Here is a 22,851-nt window from a genome sequence, read left to right on the forward strand (position 1 = left end):
ATATATATATATATATATATATTGTATAAACCTAGGAGCTGATATAATAGAGAGAGAGTAAAGGACTTAGTCAGGCAAAGTGAGAAGATACAACAGTTCTAGGCTAATGCTAAAAGAATCAATTCTTCAAGAAGTCACAACAATCCTAACATAGATGCATAAATGCATATGCACCCAATAATGGAGTTTCAAAATACATGAAACAAGAATTAACAGAATTAAAGGAAGGAATAGACAAACACACAATCACTGCTGGAGATGTTAACATTCCTCTTTCCGGAACTGATATGGAAGGAAAGGAAAGGAAGGTACAGAAAGAGAAAGAGGGAGAGAAAAAAATCAACTCAACATCATTAGCCATCATGATAATGTAAATTAAAACGACAATGAGATATCACTACACACACTAGATTGGCTAAAATTAAAAAGACAGACAACATCAAAAGCTGATGAGGATATACAACAACTGGATCTTTCACAATAGTTGGTGAGGGTGTAAAATGGTACAACAACTTTGGAGAACTGTTTGACAGTTTTTTATAAAATCGACCATATATCTATCCAGCACTTCTACCCCAGAATATTTACCCAAGAAAAAGAAGAAAGTACATCCACAACAAACCAAAAAACTTCTACAAAAACGTTCAAAAAAAGTTTTCTTCCTAAGAGCCCCAAACTGAAAACAACCTAACTGTTCATCATCAGGAGAAAAGATAAACAAATTGAGGTGTTCATGCAATGGAATACTACTCATCAATTAAAAAAATAAGTATGCAACATTGGAGCACCTAAATATACGTAACAAATATTAACAGGTCTGAAGGGAGAAATAGAAAGCAATACAACAATAGTAGAAGACTTCAGTACCCCCACATTCAACAATGAATAGATCATCTAGACAGAAAATCAATATGGAAACACTGGACTTGAAATACACATTAGACCAAATGGATCTAACAGATAAATACAGAACTTTCCATCCAACAACAGTAGAATATACATTCTTCTCAAGAGTACATGGAATATTCTCCAAGACAGATCATATGTTAGGCCGCAAAACAAGTCTTAACAAATTAAATAAGATTGAACTCCTATTAGCCAACTTTTCCAAATACAATGATATGAAACTAGAAATCAATAACAGGAGGAACACAGGAAAACTCACAAGTATGTGGAGATTAAAGAACACATTCCTGAACAACTAATGAGTCGAAGAAATCAAAAGGGAAATGAAAAAATATCTTGAGACAAGTAAAAATGGAAACACAATATAGCAAAACTTATGGGATGCAGCAAAAGCAGTAGGAGGAGGAACGATTATAGTGATAAACAGCTACATTAAGAAAAAATAAAAATCTCATATAAATAACCTAACTTTACACCTCAAGGAACTAGTAAAAGAAGAAAAGACAAAGCCCAAAGTTAGTAGTAGGGAATTAACAAAGATCACAGCAGAAATAAATGAAATAGACTAGAAAGATAGAAAAGATCAAGAAAACTAATAACTTGTGATTTGAAAAGATAAACAAAATTGATAAACCTTTAGCTAGACTAACAAAAAAAAGAGAGAAGACTCAAATAAGTAAAATCAGAAATGAAAGAGGAGACATACAACAGAAATACAAAGGATCATCAGAGACTACTATGAACAACTACACACCAACAAATTGGGTGACCTAGAAGAAATGGATAAATTCCTAGACACATACCATCTACCAGGATTGAATTATGAAGAAATAGAAAATCTGAACAGATGAATTACTAGTAGGAGATTGAAAGAGTAATCAAAAACCTCCCCAAAAACAGAAGTCTAGGACAAGATGGCTTCACTGGTGAATTCTACCAAACAATTAAAGAATATTTAATACCTGTCCTTCTCAAACTCTTCCAAAAAACCGAAGAGGAGAGAATGCTTCCTAATTCATTTTATGAAGTCAACATTACCCTGATACCAAAACCAGACAAGGACAACACCAAAAAAGAACATTACAGGCCAATATCTCTGATGAACATTGATGCAAAAATTCTCAACTAATATTAGCAAACCAAATACAATAATACATTTAAAAGATCATACAACATGATGAAGTGGGATTTATTCCAAGGATGCAGGGATGGTTCAACATCTGCAAATCAATCAACGTGATAGAACATATTAACAAATTAAACTATAAAAATCACATGATCATCTTGATAGATGCAGAAAAAGCATTTGACAAGATCCAACATCCATTTATGATAAAAAAAAAACTCTCAATAAAATGGGTATAGAAGAAAAGTACTCAACAAAATAAAGCCTACATATGACAAACCCACAGCTGACATCATGCTCAATAGTGAAAAACTAAAAGCTTTTCCTTTAAGATCAGGAACAAGACAAGGATGTCCACTCTCACCACTTTTATTCAACATAGTATTGGAAGTCCTAGCTAGAGAAATTAGGCAAGAAAAAGAAATAAAAGGCATCCAAATTAGACAGGAAGAAGGAAAGTTGTCACTATGTATGGATGACATAGTTTTATATATAGAAAACCCTAAAGACTCCACCAAAAGACTATTGGAAATAATAAACAAATACAGTAAAGTTGCTTGGTACAAAATCAGTACACAAAAATCTATTGCATTTCTATACACTAACAATAAACTATCAAAGAGAAGTTAAGAAAACAGTCCTATTTACAATTGCAACAAGAATAAAATACCTAGGAATAAATTTAACAAGGAGGTAAAAGACCTGTGCACTTAAAACTATAAGATATTACAGAAAGAAAATGAAGAAGACACAAAGAAATGAGAGTGTTCCATACTAATGGATTGGAAAAATTAACATTGTTAAAATGTCCATATTTCCTAAAGCAACTTACAGATTCAATGAAATCCCAATCAGAATCCCAACAATATTTTTCATGAAAATAGAATAAAGAATCCTCAAATTTATATGGAACCACAAAAGACCCCAAATAGCTAAAGCGATCGTGAGAAAAAAGAACAAAGCTGGAGGTATCACACTCCATGATTTCAAACTATACTACCTTTAAAGGTATAGTAACCAAACAACAGGGTAGAGGCAGAAAAACAGACACACAAATCAATGGAACAGAATTGAAAGCCCAGAAATAAACCCACACATATGTGGACAACTAATTTATGACAAAGGTGTTAAGACCACACAATGGAGAAAGGAAAGTCTCTTCAATAAGTAGGTTTGGGAAAACTGGACAGCCACATGCATAAGAATGAAATTAGACCATTTTCTTACACCAGACTTGAAAGTAAAACCTGAAACTGTAAAACTGGAAGAAAACATAGGCAAATGCTCTTTGACATTGGGCTTAGCATTATCTTTTTTAATATGTCTCCTCAAGCAAAGGAAACAAAAGCAAAAATAAGCAAATGGGACTACATCCAACTAAAAAGCTTCTGCACAGCAAAGGAAACCATCAATAAAATGAAAAGACAACCTACTGAATGAAAGAAGATATTTGCAAATCATATATCTGATAAAGGATTAACATGCAAAATATATAAAGAACTCATGCAACTCAACCAACAACAACAATAAAACAATCCAATTAAAAAATGGGCAGAGGGAGCCAGCCCTGATAGCCTAGTGGTTAAAGTTCAGTATGCTCTGCTTCAGCGGCCCAGGTTCGGTTCCCGGGTGAAGAACCACACCACTTGTCTGTCAGTAGCCATGCTGTGGTGGCAGCTCACATAGAAGAACCAGAAGAACCTAAAACTATACACAACTATGTACTGGGGCTTTGGGGGAGATAAAGAAGAAAAAAGGAGGAAAATTGGCAACACATGTTAGCTTAGGGCAAATCTTCCTGAGGGAAAAAAAATGGACACAGGATCTGAATAGACATTTTTCCAAAGAGGAAATACAGATGGCCTACACGGACATGAAAACATGGTGAACATCACTAATTACTAGGGAAATACAAATCAAAACCACAATGAGATATCACCTCACACCAGTCAGAATGTCTATTATCACAAAGACAAGAAATAAGTTTTGAAGAGAATGTGGAGAAAAGGGAACCCTCATACACTGTTGATAGGAATGTAAATTGCTGCAGCCATTATGAAAAAGAGTATGGAGATTCCTCAAAACATTAAGAATAGAACTGCCATATGATCCAGCTATTCCACTTCTGGGTATTTATCTGAAGAACACGAAAATACTAATTTGAAAAGATATCTGCACCCCTATGTTCATTGCAGCATTATTTACAATAGCCAAGATATGAAAACAACCTGTCTATCAACAGATGAATGGATAAATAATATGCAGTATATACATAAAATGGAATACTTCTCAGTCGTAAAAAAAAAAAAAAGAAAGATGAAATCTTGCCATTTGCAACAACCTAGATGGACCTTGAGGGTATTATGCTAAGTGAAATAAGTCAGATGGAGAAAGACAAATACTGTGCAATTTCACTCATGTGGAAAATAAAAAATAACAAAAACCAAAAACTCATAGAAGCGGACAACAGATTGACGGTCACGAGAAGGGAAAGAGGGTGAGGTGAGGGTGAAATAGATAAAGGAGGTCACTTACATGGTGATGGATGGGAACTACACTTTTGGTGATGAGCACACTGTAGTATATACAGATGTCAAATTATAATGTTGTACACCTGAAACCTATACAATGTTATAAACCAGTTACTTCAATAAAAATAATAATGACAAAATAAATAACATTTAAAAAGAAAAGAAAATCTGAACAGACCAATGATGTGTAAGGAGATTGAATCGTTAATCAAAAATCTCCCCAAAAAGAAAACTCCAGGACACACGGCTTCACTGGTGAATTTTACCAAACACTTAAAGAAGAATTAATATCAATCCTTCCCAAACTCTTCCGAAAAAGTTGAGGAGGGAATACTTCCAAACTCATTTTATGAGGCCAGCATTACCCTGATACCAAAGCCAGACAAGGACACTACAAGAAAAGAAAATTACAGGCCAATATCCCTGATGAACATAGATGTAAAAATCCTCAACAAAATATTAGCAAACTGAATTCAAAATTACATTAAAAAGATAATACACCATGACCAAGAGGGATTTTTCCCTAAGATGCAAGAATGGTTCAACATACATAAATCAATAAATGTGATACACGTTAGTAGAATAAAAGATAAAAATCATGTGATCTTCTTGACAGATGCAGAAACAGCGTTTGAAAAAATTCAACAGCCTTTCATGATTAAAAAAAACCTCTCAACAAACTAAGTATAGAAGAAATATACCTCAACATAATAAAGGCCACATATGACAAGCCCGCTTCTAATATCATACTCAATGGTGAAAAGCTAAAAGCTCTTCCTCCAAGATCATGAACGAGACAAGGGTACACACTCTCACTACGTCTATTCAGCATAGCACTGGAGGTCCTAGACAGAGCAATTAGGCAAAAAATGGAAATAAAAGACACCCAGATTGGAAAAGAAGAAATAAAACTGTCTCTGTTTGCGAATTACATGACTTTATATAGATACAATCCTCAAGATTCCATCCCAAAAAACTTAGAACCAACAAACGAATTTAGTAAAGTTGCAGCATACACAATCAACACACAAAAGCTAGTTGTGTTCCTATACACTAACAATGAACTATCCAAAAAAGATATTAAGAAAACAACCCAATTAACAATAGCTTCAAAAAGAAAAAAAAATACTTAGGAATAAATTTAACCAAGGAGGTGAAAGATCTGTACACTGAACATTATAAGACATTGATGAAAGAAACTGAAGAAGATAAAAATAAACACACATACCATAGAATATTATTTGGCCATGAAAAGAAAATCCTGCCACATCTGACAGCATGAATAAACCTGGAAGGCATTATGCTAAGTGAAATAAGCCAGAGAGAGAAGGAGAAATACTGTATGATCTCACTTATATGTGGAATATAAAAAACATGCATTCATACAAACAGAGGGTAGAATTGCAGTTGCCAGGGGCGGGGGGGTGGGGGAAATGGAGAGATGTTAGTCAAAGGGTAGAAACTCTCAGTTGTAAGATGATGAAGTTCTGAAGATCTAAAGTACAGCATGGTGGCTATAGTTAATAATACTCTAGTATATACTTGAAATTTGCTGAGAGTAGATCTTAGGCATTCGCACTAAAAAAAAAAAAAAAAAAAGTAACAAGGGGCTGGCCCCGTGGCCGAGTGGTTAAGTTCGCGCGCTCCGCTGCAGGCGGCCCAGTGTTTCGTTGGTTCGAATCCTGGGCGCGGACATGGCACTGCTCATCAGACCACACTGAGGCAGCGTCCCACATGCCACAACTAGAAGGACCCACAACGAAGAATATACCACTATGTACCGGGGGGCTTTGGGGAGAAAAAGGAAAAAATAAAATCTTTAAAAAAAAAAAAAAAGTAACTGTGAGGTAATGGACGTGTTACCTTGATTGCGGTAATCATTTCACAATGTATGTGTATATCAAATAATCATGTTGTACACTTTCAATATGTTACAATTTTATTTGTCAACTATACCTCAATAAAGCTGTAAAAAACAAAGAATATAATCCTGATACAAATAACAACAGGATCTGGTAGGATAACAACAATGGTAGGATCTCATGGACATGTGCGAACAAAGGCAGACACAAAAGAGCACATACTGTAGGATTCCATTTATATGAAGTCCAAATACAGGAAAAATTAATCTCCAGTGATAGACAGTCACGAAATGTTTGCCTGTGGGAGGTGAGGCTTGGATAGGAAAGGGGACTGATGGAACTTTCTGGGGTGACGGAAATGCTTTAATACAAGGGTCAGCAAAATAGGGCCCATTAGCCAAATCCAGCCCACCTCCTATTTGTGTAAAGACAGTTTCATTGTAACACAGTCATGCTCACTTGTTTACATATGGTCTATGGCTGCTTTTGTGCTACAGAGGGAGAGTTGAGTAGGTGTAACAGAGAGTATGGCCCACAAACCATTAAGTATTTACTATCTGGTCCTTTATAGAAAAAAGTTTGTTGACCTGTGTTCCAATATGTAACATATGTCATGGGGTAACATAGTTACACAGGTGTATACAATTACATGGAGTTATGTGTTGAATTATGGGCATCCCCCCTAAAATATATATTGAAGTCATAATGCCTAGTACCTCAGAACGTGACCTTATTTGGAAATAGGGCCACTGCCAATATGCCTGGTGTCCTTAAAAGAAGACAGCCATCTGAAGACACAGGCACACAGGGAGAAGATCACGTGATGATGAATGCAGAGATTGGAGTTATGCAGCTGCAGGCCAAAGAATGCCAGATTGCTGGAAACCACCAGAAGCTAGGAAGAGGCAAGGAAGCATTCTCTCCTATAGGCTTCAGAGAGAGCATGGCCCTGCTAACACCTTTATTTCAGACTTCCAGCCTCCAGAACTGTGAGACAATAAATTTCTGTTTTTTACGCCATCCAATTTGTGGTACTTTGTTACAACAGCCCTAGGAACCTAATATATGTGGTTAGATGGGCATATGTGTTTACAGGGTTACATGGACACACACATTTACCAAAACCCATCAAATTGTGCACTGAAGCATTGTGCATTTCACTGTTTCCAAATTGATAGTAAAAAGAAAAAAAAAGCTTTAAAAAAGTGTAAGCAAGAATCTGAGACCTTACCAAGATATAAGATTGGAGACCCTGGCAGCAAAGAACAGATTCAGCATGGTGTCTGTCTACCCACCAGAACCTGTTCTTTCAAATTTCTTCAAGGCAACTGCGCATAAATTTAGGTCTAAGAAAGCAGAACCCAGAAAGTCATAGGAACAGACAAGAATCATTAGATTTTTTTAAATGATGTCTAAAAAAGATCTTTAGCTGTCATACTCACACTTAAAATCACCTACAAATAAACAGAATTCTAGCCATGGGAGTTGTCTCTTTGTAGAAAGTTGAGCGCATTTTAGGTAAAGTACAGGGGAAAGGGGCATGTGTTGTGCCAGGCAGCCACCTATGACAGACCTTTTGGTTGGCTGACCTAGCAATCATTCCTAACTTCCTTCTCCTTTACCATCCTTTACTACAGAGGCTGAAAAGCTAAATACTCACTTTTCCAACCTCACTTGCAGTTAGGGCTGGCCATGTCTTAGAGTTCTGGCCAGTAAATACATAACGAGAACAGAGAATCTCAGGAAGTGAAGATGTTTTGCCCCCATCTTTTCCTTGATGCTTCAGATGCTTGTGTGATGCCTAGACCTAAGCAGCTATCTTGAGACCATGAAGCACCAAACATGAGGACAACAGGCCAACAGCTAGGGTAAGCTGGAAAAATCCTGAAGACTTAATGCAATCAATATGTTGCTGTGCTTGCCATAACCTGTCCATCTTTAGACTGTTTATTAAGTAAATGATACTTGTCTTTGTGATGTAAGCCACTGTTCATCAAGATTGGTGCTACTTGCTGTCCAATGCTTTCCTAACTAATAAAACTAACAACTTTATTCCTCCTACCTAATCGTTCTAGCAAATGAGAGAGAAAGATGAGCAACAGAGGGGGTGGCAAATCAATTGTAAACATGCCAAGTATTCTTTAAAGGTATGAGTAGATCTAAGTCTGTTTGTTGGCAACCTCTAGCATAAAGATATCAAAATAAAACTAAAACAGTTGATAATACAAGAAAGAGGAGGAGAAGAAAAGTAAGAATTGCTAACATTATTGATGGCTTAGTAGGTTCTAAGAGATTTATACGCATTGCATTACCAATTCAGATGGGAACTCTTTCACCAGGATAAAGTCAAGAAACAGTAACAGTTAGCATGTTAAAATCAACTAAGTATCTGGGGCTGCTGCTAAAATTGTATATTAGAGAAAAGAGTACTAGACTAAGAATGGGTAGAGCGTTCTAGTTTTGACACTACTACTCCTGTGCTCTGTGAATTTGCAGAATCACTTAATCTCTCCGGGATAGTTTTCCTTCCCTTAAAGGCAAATGTTGGAGAAAATTATCCACAGGGTCCACTTGAGATCTAAACATTCTAATTTCTGACCTATTTAGTCTGGCTCAAGTAATTTGGCTAGATTTGTAAGAATTTATGAAATATTTATGAAACATCATGGTCACGTCAAGGGAGCTATAGAAATTGATTATTCTAAGCGCCAGACACTTGGCACAAATGGTCAGGGAAGGATATGGAAGACAGGATTCTGTAAATAAAGATAATAACTTCCTAAGTGATCTCAACATACTAACACAACAGCCATGAACTTAAGAAAGGAATTATTGTCCAGTAAGATGGGGGTTTGTTGTCACACTATACAATCTACATTAATGGCTACAAACCAATTTTCTTTGATTTGGGGGTACAGTGATTATTTTTAGATAGCAAAATTATTTCTCCCCTGAAATTAACATTAGAAGTAGACATTTTCTCAACACAGTTTCTTTTTGCAAAAAAAGAAGAAAAAACAAAGAGTGACTTGGATCATGAATTGAGAAGAGGGCCTGAGATGACATATTCACAAAGATAATCCACCAAGTCAATAATTTTCAGGACAGAGAAGCAAAAGTTGATTATTTGTGAAGTAGACTGTGAATAAATTGAAAAAATAAAAAAGTTATTCAAGCTGTATAAAATTACATGGATATGTATTTATATTTAGCATCAGTAGTAAAATTACATTTTCCAGTGAATCCACAGCTCAGAGCTTTAAAATATAGAACTTTTAAAATGCACCAAGCAAAATTCCAAGGATTACAAGAAATGTTTTATTTATAATGTTTGCATGAAACTGGACATTGTGCCCATCTGTCTCTTCCAATGTATTTTCAAAACCAGATTTATGCACTATAACTTGAAAAGAAAAAGGGATAGTGTTCTGACTCCTTCCCAGTCTAATTCAGTCTATTACCATATTTTCCTTTGTTATAAACTTGCCAGGACAACTTACCATAGCACCCTTCACCTGCCGGTTTCATAGTGGTATGTTTTGTGTCCCTTTTATGATAAATTCTTCAAGGATGCAGACAGTGACATCTACATCTTCCTTATCACCTTCTCCTCTACATTTCCACTTATTCAATGTGGTGGGACAGAAATAATTATTTAATGAAGGACCAGAACTCTCAATACATTGCATCTCCTTCTTATGAAAAGGACTTGAAGGAGAAAAATGCTCCAGAAAAAGTAAATTTCACTCTCCACAGCCCCCACTGGCTTCTTGTTTATACCCTTACTCTCCCTCCAACTAGTTCTTTTGTTGCCATTTACTTCCACTCTCTTGTCTATTTATGGCCTTAATAACTGAAGCTAGTTAAGAACTATCTCATATTCTTTTAGCACTCATCATTCAGTCTTCAATCACAGAGGCCCACTCTAAGCCTACCAGATGAGCAGCAGCTGCAACCACTTGCAAAACAATCTTTAAAAGGATAAAAAAAGTTCATGACCATTTTTCAGTAATTCAGTCAGTCTCAGGAATGTCAGGCTGGATGTCATGTTCAGTGGCATCATCTCTGTCATTTCCCCCAGAGAACAGAAAACATCCGCACAGGAAGAGCCCCAGAGTCTAAGCTCTAAGATGGGGTCCCTGAGTAATTTGCAGCTGAATTTTATTCATCTCTCATTGTCATATGTTGACCAAGGATTCAGAACAACTAAGAAATATAGATATACCCAAATTCTTTGAACTATTCAGAGAAAGGAGAAGAGCTATTTATTATATTTTACCATAGATTTGAGATGAACTGTATAATTAATTGAGCTAAGAATAAATACTTGTAACCCACACCTGTGGGAACTTTTAGACAGAATGATGAACACTGAATAGGACTTCACATAATCAAGATTAGGTATTGGCTGGTTTAAACTTGTCACCTCAACCCCCAAAAGACAAGCTTGCTTCCCAGCAAATCCAGCTTCAGAGCCATTACCTAGAGCTGTAGACCTCCAAATTATCGAAAGTCTCCTAAGATACATTCCTTAAATTCATGGTGACTGATATAGAGATGATTTGTAATACATGGCTGTTGAATGAATGGATAAATTAATAAATGAAAAACATATGGAAACCTAGATTATTTAGCCATGTATGTTCTTATTACAAATTTGTTGACCTCCAAAATAGATGCCCACAACCAGGTCTAAAAAGTCAAGTATGAAAGGAGAAGAGAGAAAGAACTTTCTGAGGATCTACTGCATACTAGACACTGATACCTCATTTTAGTTTCAAAATAATACAGAGATCATTCTCATTTTACACATTGTAGGGCCTGGGCCTTGCTTGCTCAGCAGAAACCCCCAGGCCCATTGCAACCATATGTCCTTCTGGCTCCCTTCTGGGCAGGTAGCCCAGCTACTAGGATTTGTAACGATCTGGGCCTCACCAACCTGGATCCTTCCTTATCCCACAAGAAGAACATCACGTCTTACAGGGACTCAGAGCCCCTTCATGTGAGGTACTGTTCTGGGAACGCTGGTCGTACCAAGGACAGCCCTTTGGCAAGCATGCAGCCTTTGTTACTCTGCTTACTTAAGCAAGCTTCTCTCGGGGGGCAGTTGCTGGTGCACACTTCCGTCCAGCCAGCCGCCACTGAGCACGCTCCTGTAAGTAGGACCCAGTAAACCTATACATCCCATTTGTAGTCTCTGGGTCATTTCTTCGGTCTCTTGCCACAATATCCGCCCTAGCCCAGCTGGACTTGTGGCCTTACACACATTATTATATTCATCTTACATATGAGTAAACTAAGGTTCAGAGAGTTTACTGAAGTAGTAATAAAGGTTATCATTTATACACACACACATTATCTTTGATTCTCACAACCTTACCAGGAATGTATTATTATCCTATTTGAAAGACAAAGAAATTGAGGTCCAGAAAGATCAAGAAATTTGTGACAGGTCACACAGCTATGAAGGAGCACAGCCAGAACAAGAACAAGAGCAGGAGACATCCCAGCAGCGTCCCTGACTGCTGGCCCTTGTTTATTCCCCTACTCTTCAACAGTCACAAACAGAATCATCAGCAAACGGGAAATTTATAGGGGAGCAGACCCACAGAGCCCAGCTGGACTGTGACCAGGCAGAGAGTGGGGACCCTGTATAAAGGCTGAACCAGAGAGTCTGAGCTTTAAACAGCCACTGTTCAAAGATTTGCTGCATTATCTCTTAGCTTTCCAAGACTTCCCTGAGTAAAAATAGGTTTATCCTTTCCTGTGAAGGATGCCATAAAGATATGTGAGATGTCTACTAGGAAAGTGCTTCAGTTACATTCAGACCATTTGTCTCTTCTTCCTAGCAACCATTGACAGAGAACATTCACAGGCAGAAGATGCCCACTATCTAGAGATGCACAGCCTGGTACTTGGTGCTCAGGTATGAACTAGAGCGAAAACAAAGTAATTACAGGAAAAGAAAACTACAGTGAAAAAGTTACTACTCTAATAACAAAGATGCAGAAATCTTTAACACAATCTTAGCAAGTTAAACCAGCGATGTACAGAAATATATAAAAAGGATAACACATCATAACTAAGTAAGGCTTATCCCAGGAATATAAGGCTTCAAACATTCAAAAATAAAGGGAATTTTACCATTTTGACAGAATAAAGTAGAAAACCCATATATTATTTCAAAAGATGCAGAAAAAGCACTTGACAAAATCAAAAAACCATTCATGACAAAACCTCAAAGCAATAGGAGTAGTGGGTAATTTCCTCACTGTGATAAAACCTACAGCTAACATCATACTTGATGGTAAAAGACTGAAGTCTTTCCCCTCTAAAATTGGGAACAAAGCAAAGATGCCCATTCTCACTACTGCTATTCACAATTGTACTATAAGTATCAGCCATTGCAATAAGGCAAGAAATAAAAACAGATAAAGATCTGAAAAGAAGAAATAAAACTGTCCCTTTTTGTAGATGATATGACTGCTTACAAAGAAAATTACAAGGTATCTACAAAATGACTTCTAGAACTAATAAATGAATTTAACAAGGTCACAGCAAATGAGGCTCATATAAAAAATCAATTGTATATCTATATAGCAGCATAAAAAATGGAAAATGAGATTATAAAAACCAATTCCACTTATAGCAGTACTAAAAAAATTAAAAGTGCAGTACATAGGAATAAATCTAACCAAAAGATATGCAATACCTTTAAATTGAAAGCTAGAATTTAAGATTATTTAGGTCTTAAAGAAAACCTAGATAAAGAGAGATATATACCATCTTTACAGATTGGAATACTCAGTTTCTTAAGGTTAATTCTCCCCAAATTGATCTACAGATTCAATGTAATTCCTATCAAAATTCCATCAAGTTTTTATATAGAAATTAACCATTTGGATTCCAAAATGAATATGGAAATGCTAAAGATCTAGAAAAAGCCAAAGCAATTTTTTAAAAAAGAGCAAAGTTAGAGTACTTATCCTGTTTCAAGATTTATTTTAAAGTCACAGTAATCAAAAAGCATACCCTTATAGATCACTGGAACAGAATAAACAGTCAAGAAATAGGGACTGGCCCGGTGGTGTAATGGTTAAGTTTGCATGCTCCCCTTCAGCAGCCTGGGTTTGCAGGTTCAGATCCTGGGTGCAGACCTACACACTGCTCATCAAGCCATGCTGTTGCACATCCCACATACAAAATAGAGAAAGACTGGCACAGATGTTAGCTCAGCAACAGTCTTCCTCAAGCAAAAAGAGGAAGATTGGCAACAGATGTTAGCTCAGGGCCAAACTTCCTCACCAAAAAAAAAAAAGAGTAAAGAAATAGACCTACATATATGTGGTCAATTGATATTTTACAAAGGTGCTAAGGTACTTAAGTGGCAAAAGAAAAGTTTAGGGGTTTTTTTGGTTTTTGGTCTTTGTTTTAATAAATGGTGCTTGAACATCCGGATATTCACATGGAAAAAAATGAACATCAAACATTACCTTATATGATAGATAAAAATGAACTCAAAACTGACCAGAGTCCTAAATATAAAAGCTAAAAACTACAAAATACTAGGAAAAAAAATAGTAGAAAGCTTTCTGACTTTGGCATAGATAAAGATTCATTAGATTGGGTACAAAAAGCATGAACTGTAGCAGAAAAAACTACTACCTTTCATTTATAAAAAATAAAACATTTGCTCTTCGAAGGCTACTATTGAGAAAATGAGAAGGCAAGCCACAGTAGGGGAGAAAATATTTGCAACATACATGTCAGATAAAAGACTTATATGTAGAATATTTAAAGAACTCTTATAGTTAAATAACAAGAAAACAAACCTAATAAAAAATTTGAACAGAGGCTTCACAAATGAAGAAATACAAATAGCCAATAAACACACCCAAATGTGTGTCATTAGTCATTAGGAAAACAGAAATAAAAACAACAATTACAAAGCGCTACACCCCCAGGAGAATGGCTAATATTAAAGACTATCAATATCAGTATTGGCAAAGATCTGGAGCACCTCATACACTGAGGGAAATCTCACACACTGATGGTGGGAATGTACACAGTTTGGCAATTTCTTAAAATGTCAAATATCTACCCACCGTATAAGCTACCTGTCTTAGTCAATTATAGCAAAATACCATAAATACCATAACCAAAATACCATAAACTTGGTGGCTTATAAACAACAGAAGTATATTTCTCACAGTTCAGGAGGCTGGAAGTCCAAGATCAAGGCACCAGTAGATTCAGTGGCTGATGAGGGCCTGCTTCCTGGTTCATAAATGGCCATCTTCTTGCTGTGTCCTCACATGGCAGAAGGGCCAAGGGAGTTCTCTGTGTTCTTTTATAAGGGCACTAATCCCATTCATGGAGACTCCACTCTCATGACACAATCACCTCACAAAGGCCTCATCTCCAAATACCATCACATGGGGGCTTAGGTTTCAATATATGAATTTTGAGGGGACACAAACATTCAGTCTATAGCACCACCTATTCCATTTTTAGGTGTTTACCCAAGAGAGATGAAAACATATGTCTTACAGAAAGACTTGTACAAGAATGCTTTATTTACAGCAGTCAAAAAGCAGCAAAAAAAAAAAAAAACCATCAACAGGTGAATGGATAAATAAGTTGTAGAATATCCATAAAATAGAATACTACTTGACACTAAAGAGAAATAAACTATGATACATAACAACATAGATGAATCTCAAAATAATTGTGCTAAGAGAGAGAAGCCAGACACAAGAGTATATACTGTATGATTCTATTTATACAAAATTCTAGAAAATAAAAACCAATCTGTAGTAACAGAAGGCAGATCAGTTGGGGGCAGGGAGAAGGGAGCACAGAGGATGGGATGGACTGGCAAAGGAATAAGGGAGTTTTGGGGTGTGGTAGAAATCTTTGATATCTTGATTACAGTGCTAGTTTCATAGGTGTCTACTCTGCCAAAAGTCATCAAATTGCATACTTTATGTGCAGTTTATTTTATGTAAACTATATCTCAGTACGTGTGTTTTTTTTAAAATAAGAATAAACAAGAGCAAACTCAGAAGAGAGTGAGGGGGCCAGAAAGCATTCCATCTGAGAAACAAGCGGAGATTCTTGGGGGATATCATCACTGCCACCAGGTGTCTGGTGGGTCATCAAATGCAAGAGTCTGATTCTGCAGTCTAATTGCAAGGACCAGGATAAATTGGTGGAATCTGAAGACAGCAAAATTCATCTGCAAATAAAGAAGAATTTCGTAACCAAAAAGAATAATCCAAAGATAAAAATGGCTGCCATGCTGACGAGAGAGTTTCTTGGTGCTGGAGGCATTCATGGAAAAGCAGGGCAGACTAGGACTTTGTAGAAAAATTTTTGGAAAGGTAGAAATAACCCTTAAGGCTTCTTCCTACCTGAAGATTCTAGAATTCTGCAAGACTAGAGGCTCCCTATTGTTTGTTGTTGAGCTAGAAAAGCCCAAAGTTAAGTCATCTTGTTTGACCAGATGATTTTCCCCAAAGAAAATTAAAATGTCAGGATGGAATTAAGGAGGAATTTTCCACCCTCTCTGTTTGGTGTCTGACCCCTTCCTTCTTCTGGTCTAGAAACCCTTTCACCTAAGACAGATGATTTTTGTTTTTGCTCCTTTTCAAAAGCTCATATTGTCATGAATAACGTCTGAGGTTAACACAAACACCCATGGTTGAGTGGAAACACCTATCGTAATTTGTGGCAGCTGACTCTCAAAGCCATCCTCACATGACATCTAACTCATCCCTTCATCTCCTGCTGAAGTAGTGTTGGAGAGATGTGTGGGTGTAAACCTTAAGCATCATGACAAAACTACAAGAAGTCATTCATTCATTCATTCATTCAATTAAGATGTGAGCACTCTGAGGTACAGTACCCGCTCCTCCCTGCTGTCTGGGCTCTTCTCATTGTTATTTCAAGCAATTAACCTGACTTAGGGAGGGGGATACTCATGGGAGGAGATTCATTTAAGGAAAGTAAAGAGAAATAAGATCTCCCAGGCTGCCACAAGACTCTCCTGTAGGCCTGGCCGAAGGGTCAATGTTAGACTGATAAGCAGCTCACGGTTTCTGCTCTGAATTTCTGACTATGCTCGGGAAACTTGGGGTTCATAATCTTTAAGCCAAACTTTATATTAAAATGGGACATTTTCTGGAGATTTGACACTATTACAGGAAGAAGAGTCATTCCCCAGGACTCCAGCCAGTGCAGCAGCCAAGCTATTTGCTCTTTCTTGTCTTCGCTCTAGCTCTCTCTTTTGTGAACAAGCCAGTGTTCATGAGCACCTTCACCAGGTGCTGAGCAAGGGTGAGAAAAGGAATCACTAGGATCCAACCACTTGTTTTCCAGCCAACTGCTCTCTCTTGGAGAGGAAAGGTGGCAGCTCATTTGGTCAGCAGCTTGATCTGAGGATTTTTAATTTCATTGATCTCACTGGCCCCAATTTCAAAGGATAATAGGGAGATGTGTTTGCATTTAGCTTTTCCAAATAACATCCTGAAAGTGCAATGGAAAAATCTGTAAGCTATTCAGAGGGAGAAGAAAGTCCAACGTGTACCGGGCTAAGGAATATTAATCCTTGAAGAATAAACAAAGGTTCAGAGACAAAGGTAGGGTCAGGCACAGGAAGACCTCTTTCCAGCAAATCCAAATCAGGCCCTGGTCAGCACTGAGAATTATTTTAGCTCTATATTCAAGGGAAATTCTGATAAAGAAAAGGTGATGGAAAGGGTGGCCACTGTAAAGGACCACACTGAGTCGTTATGCAGGAGATCAAATAGAGGAAACTGAGTCGTCATGCAGGAGATCAAATAGAGGAAAGCCCAACACATAGGCCCTGTGATTATTGACTTGAACATGGTTCTGTGACGTATTCTCATTTTATTTTTAACATAGTCAGTACCTTTTAAGCACATCATAGATGTCTAGTTCAATTAGGGACTGCAAAACTCAGTTTTTCAAATTTAGACCTCATTAAAAAATAAGCAGTAAACCGTGAAATGCTTTTATCTTATATTTTATATCAAATTTGTTTGATAAAATCTGAAGTCAGAGCTTTTCTATGTTTTAAGTTGTTTTGTCTTTAGGTATCATGGTTTACTTTAAAAGACTGACTCCAAAACAATATATGGTTCTTCTGCAACAAACAAGATGCTAGATGAAAATTGGTAACTTTTTTAAACTAAAATTAACAAAGAGTAAAATTTAGATATTTTCTCAAGCGCAAGTAAGTTCTTTTAGTTGGACTCAGACCTCCGTTGGACTATTAGGGTCAAACGTTGATCTGAATTAGAGATTCTCTAAAATATATTCCTCATTATGACTTTCAAGGGTATTCAATAACAAAAAGAAGTAGAGAAGAAAAATACTCTATTTATATGTCTAACTAGGACAGCTCTGAAGATTAAACAAGTTTCATCCGTAATTAATAACATTTGCATGAAGACTAATATGCCTGAGATTAAAAGTTTTTTTTTAAAGGACAGAAACTTTCTTGAATGTCCCTACTCTAACTCAGAGTAATGGCTGGCCCCGGTGAACACATCTGCCCTAGAAAACAAAACAGGGTTAGGCAATCCTATTAAACATTCCAGTGCAGATCCTGGTTTCCGACAACCGGAACTGGCAAGTTTCCTCTAACAGAGAGTCTTGTCTCTTTGTACACTTATGGATAATTTAACTTACCACCATGGAAATTAAGACTGAAATGGAAAATAAATATCATGTATATGTATAATTCTATATGTATACATGGTTTTCAAACATGCTGAAAATTACAGGGATAATAAAATGAATCCCCGCATAACCATAATCCAGATTCAATAATTTTCAAGACTTTGCCACATTTGCTTCTTCTGTCCTTTTCCCCCCTTTATTGCTGAAATATTTTAAAGCACATCTCAGACATCATATCATTTCACACCTACATACTTCAGTGCACATCTATAAAAAAAACAAACTTTTTCTTAAATAACCATATACTGTTATCACACTAACAAAATAGACAATAATTCCTCTGTATCATCTAATACTCATCCATAATCCCATCTCCCTGTTTGTGTCACAAGGTCATCTTACATGATCACATCAGGACACAAACAAAAGGCTCACACATTACCTGTCTTCATCTAGCACCCACCACCCTCTTCCCTGTCTCCTACTCTTTTCAAGCCATTAACTTGTTACAGAAACTAGGCCACCTGTCCTGTAGACAGTTCCACCGTGAAGTAATAAGAAATACATAGATTGGTCTCTGACGCTAGCTCCTAGTAATATTTGGTCTTTGACCCTGTTCCTGACACAGAGCTCCTATATCCATTGGAATTTCCTGGGTTAGGAGCATTTTTTGTTCTAATGAAGCAACTCTTGGTGGGCACCTAGATGGGGGCTGGTCATCAGAAAGACCAAGCCATGATTAGAAGTTTGGAACTTTCAGCCCCAGCCGCCATTCTCCGGAGAGGGGAAAAGGGCTGGAAATAGGTCATGCCTATATAATGAGGCCTCCATAAAAATCCCCAAACTACAGAATTTGGAAAGCTTTCAGGTGGGTGAATACATCCACATGCCAGGATGACACACCCCAACTTCATAGAGACAGAAGCTCCTGTGCTCAGGACCCTTCTGGATCTCACCCTATGCATGTCTTCATCAGATTGTTCACCTGTATCCTTACCATATCCTTTATTATATAATAACCTGGTAAAGGTAAGTGTTTCCCTGAGTTCTGTGAGCTGTTCTAGCAAATTTTTGAACCCAAGGAGGGGCTTGTGGGAACCCTGATTTATGGCTGGTCAGACAGAAGTACTGGAGACAAGCTGGGGCTTGCTATTGTTATCCAAAGTGGGGGCAATCTTGTGGAACTGGGACCTTAATCTATGGAATCCGACACGAACTCCCAGTAGATAGGGTCAGAAGTGAATTGAATTGTGGGACTCCTGGGTGGTGCTGGAGAATTAGTTGATGTGGGAATAAACCCACACATCTGGTGTTGGAAGTGCTGTGAACATGCTAGTAGAGTGACAGTAAAGGAAAACAGTGAGTCTCTCCTAGACACCCATATTCTGGAAGCCTTTATGATGTCATTCAACTTGTTCCTCTGTCCCTCAGATTTCCTATAAATGGAAGTTGGGTTTAGAGGCTTGATTAGATTCATATTAAGTTTTTTGGAAGACAACTTCATATTTGGTGCTGTGAGCTTCACGTTGCTTCATATCAGGAGCCCAAAATATCTGGATCTCTCAATTATAGTGACGATCAACAGATACAGGCAGTGAAATCTTGAAATTTCCATTACAAAGTTCCTCATTAACCTTTCATCTAATGGTTTCTTCCATGGATGACCCTTGCTTGATGCAAGTATCTCATTTATATACATATTTATATATTTTTATTTTTATAGATTTTATACATTTGTATTTTATATATTTATATATAAATGTATGTAGGTAGAAACATGTTGAGATAGATAGATAGATATGTACTTATATAATTTTTTCCAATGTATTCCTATGAATTGCATTTATTATTCCTTTTGATGCTTATATTACTCTCTTTTGGGCAGCAGAGCCCCTTTTTTGTGGCTGGCTCCGAGTCCTTATGATAACCCATTAGTCTTTGAACTTAGCACACCACCCAGCTCACAGTAAGGAGTTCTATAACTTTTATCTACAAATATATGAAAGCTACACTTATTCTCACATAAAAATGATCAATAAGAACACAAGTATTCAGCTCATTCAATATATCTATATTGTGAGACTTTATCGGATCCCTACTCTGTACCAGGCACGGGCAAGGTGGCTGGATTACAAAGACACATAAAGCACCTTCCCTATTCTTCAGAGCCTCATGAATTAGAGCTGCTGTTTGTGAACACAACCTTGTAGCACGCCAGCATGTCAGGATCAGGTGGGAAGTTTGTCATAAACCATTTACTGCTCACCATAGATAAGAGTATGGATGTTTTCAAATGACTCGCTTTTTAAAAAAATTAATGAGAACAGGTTCAATGTTAGCCTTACAATGCTGCTAGTCTCAATGCATCTCAATATGCAGAGGACTAGGGGGTGGACACAGCTGGAGCACTGGGCGTTGCACATGGCAGTGGGTCCCGAACATATGCATCATTGATCAAGTGTGTCATGGTCTAAAAAAAATGCTAGTGTAGTAAGAGAAATGTGTCATCAGATAAATATAACACACTGTGATGTGTTCTCACAATGCTATAAGAACACCGATGAGTGTATGATTAAAAAATCTCAGTGAGAAGTAAATATGAGTTTGGCTTTGAACAATGACTGAAAACCAGTGTTGACGAAAAGGAGGAAAGAACATTCTAGGCATGAAGATCAGCCTCTGCAAAGGCATAGAGATATGGGAATTGTATGGCCAACAGCTCTAGGTTTTGTGTGGCCAGAAGACAGAACCTATTTGTGAAGTAGCAGAGAAAGGTTGGGTGGGGCCAGTGGTGAAGGCACTGAATGCAGGACAAGAAGTCTGGATGTTATCATTAGGTCATAGGGAACCATCAAGGTTGTTAAGCAAGAATATATAGTCAGATCTATGTTCTAAAAGGGTAACTCAGGGGAGGCAAGGAGGAGAAGGAGGTAGATGAATAAAAAGGGAGAGAAAGTAAAGAAAAAAGATGAGTTGGAAGCCTACTTTGGTCTTGATGAAAAATTATGAGGCCTAGAAGTATCCCTGAACTTGCCAGGGAGAGAAAAGGAGGCAGAAATTGAATCAAGAAGCTTTTCCCAGGTGAAACTTAGTTCCTGAGGACATGTGAGACGTCAGGGAGGAGATTGGAGGATGACTGAGTGTAAACAGGAAGCAGTTGAAATGTAATTCCATTTACTAACTAGCGAAATCAGAGTACACGTTGATTAAGAATTAATATTGAGTATATTTGCAAATAGGCAAGTTGCAAAAAACATCTCAGAGAAACAAACTCATAGGATTTCAATTTTGAAAATGCATACAGGACAACTAACATTTATAGCCTCTCCATTTTTAAACTTTAATGTTCCATTCACAGTAAATTATGAATGTCCAGTGTTCCAGGATGCCATTCCTAGAGTCGAAGAAGATGCCCAAATTCGAGGTACAGGTTGCCTAGCAACCAGAGTCCCCTTGAGCAGAGAAAAACTGACATTTTTTTTTCCAGTAAAGTCACAGATCTAAAACAGGAGCAAGGGGAAATGATCATTAAAAACTGACCTTAGGACTTTAGTTCATTTAAACAAAATTGCATCCGCTTAACCAGCAGGGGGCATCCCACCTTCTCCAAGAACCCCTCTAAAATCTTCAATACAGGTCACTGCCCATTTCCCGTCCTTGACTAATCCCAGCACACGCTCATCTCTTCTCACTGGTATAACCCTGGAGACACAGCCTTGCACAGCTGTTAACTTTTCAGGTGTCTTCCCCAAACAGATGGACATGTCGGGGCCATAATCTTACATGTCATGTACTCGTTGAAGACACAGGCTCTGGACCCTGGCTTTGAATCCTGGCTCTGGCCCTTCCTATCTATATGGCCTTGAGCAATTCTTTAATGTCTCTGTGCCTCAGTTTCCTCATCTGTAAAATGGAGATAGTAATAGTACCCTCCCTCATAGTGTTGTGAGTATTAAATAAATAAATACATTTAAAGTGCTTGACACTGTTCTGGCACATAGTAAGCACTCAATAACCCTTGGTTATAATTAGTATTGCTTCTTACATATGTCCTCTGCCACATACAAATAATGGATGATTTTCTGGTTCTTTCCTCACGGCTTCCTACCTGTCTATTCTACCATGCAGTAAAATATTCCAGCGCCCCTCAGAGCTCCAAAGGGACCTCAGGAATTGTCAGAATTCTGCAGGTCCGTGGGGGATAAAGCAGTCAGGACGAAGCACTCAAGGCATTTCCTAATGGGTATGAGGAATTGGCAGCCTGTGGGTAACGGGCCTGAAGTCAGCCAGCTCACCCAAAGAGTCCAAGCATAGAGTGTCCTCTCTGGTAAAATGTTCACCAGTACATAAAAGGAAGGAGCGTTTGCTGGAAATGCTAAGGATTGCCTTAAGTAGAAAGGAAAAGACAAAAGGAGACGAGCCTGTCAAAAGTGGGCAGGTGGGGAAAATTCAGAAATTTTTCAAGGATTGTTCAGGAAGCTGTCCTGGGAAAGCCCCAAGATGAGCAGAGGAGGGCACAGAACTCACCCTGTCAAGGCTAGCAAACAGGTTGTGGTAGGCAGAATAGCGACCCTCCAAAGGTGTCTATATCTCGTGAATACGTCACCTGACATGGAAAAACGGGACTCAGCAGACGTGATTAAGGATGTTGAGACAGAGAGATTCTCCTGGATTGTCTAGATGAATCCAATGTAATCAGGAGGGTCCTTACTAAGAGGCA

The 22,851-nt window shown here is 37.6% G+C and overlaps 1 protein-coding gene across 11 annotated transcripts in view; it reads right to left on the reverse strand.

The window, feature by feature from the left end:
- CALN1 (calneuron 1) overlaps positions 1 to 22,851 on the reverse strand; it is a 521,792-nt gene that overhangs the window by 278,578 nt on the left and 220,363 nt on the right. The gene's annotated exons all lie outside the window — the stretch shown is intronic.

This window comes from Equus przewalskii, chromosome 12 (assembly GCF_037783145.1).
Source record: "Equus przewalskii isolate Varuska chromosome 12, EquPr2, whole genome shotgun sequence".
Lineage (NCBI taxonomy): Eukaryota > Metazoa > Chordata > Mammalia > Perissodactyla > Equidae > Equus > Equus przewalskii.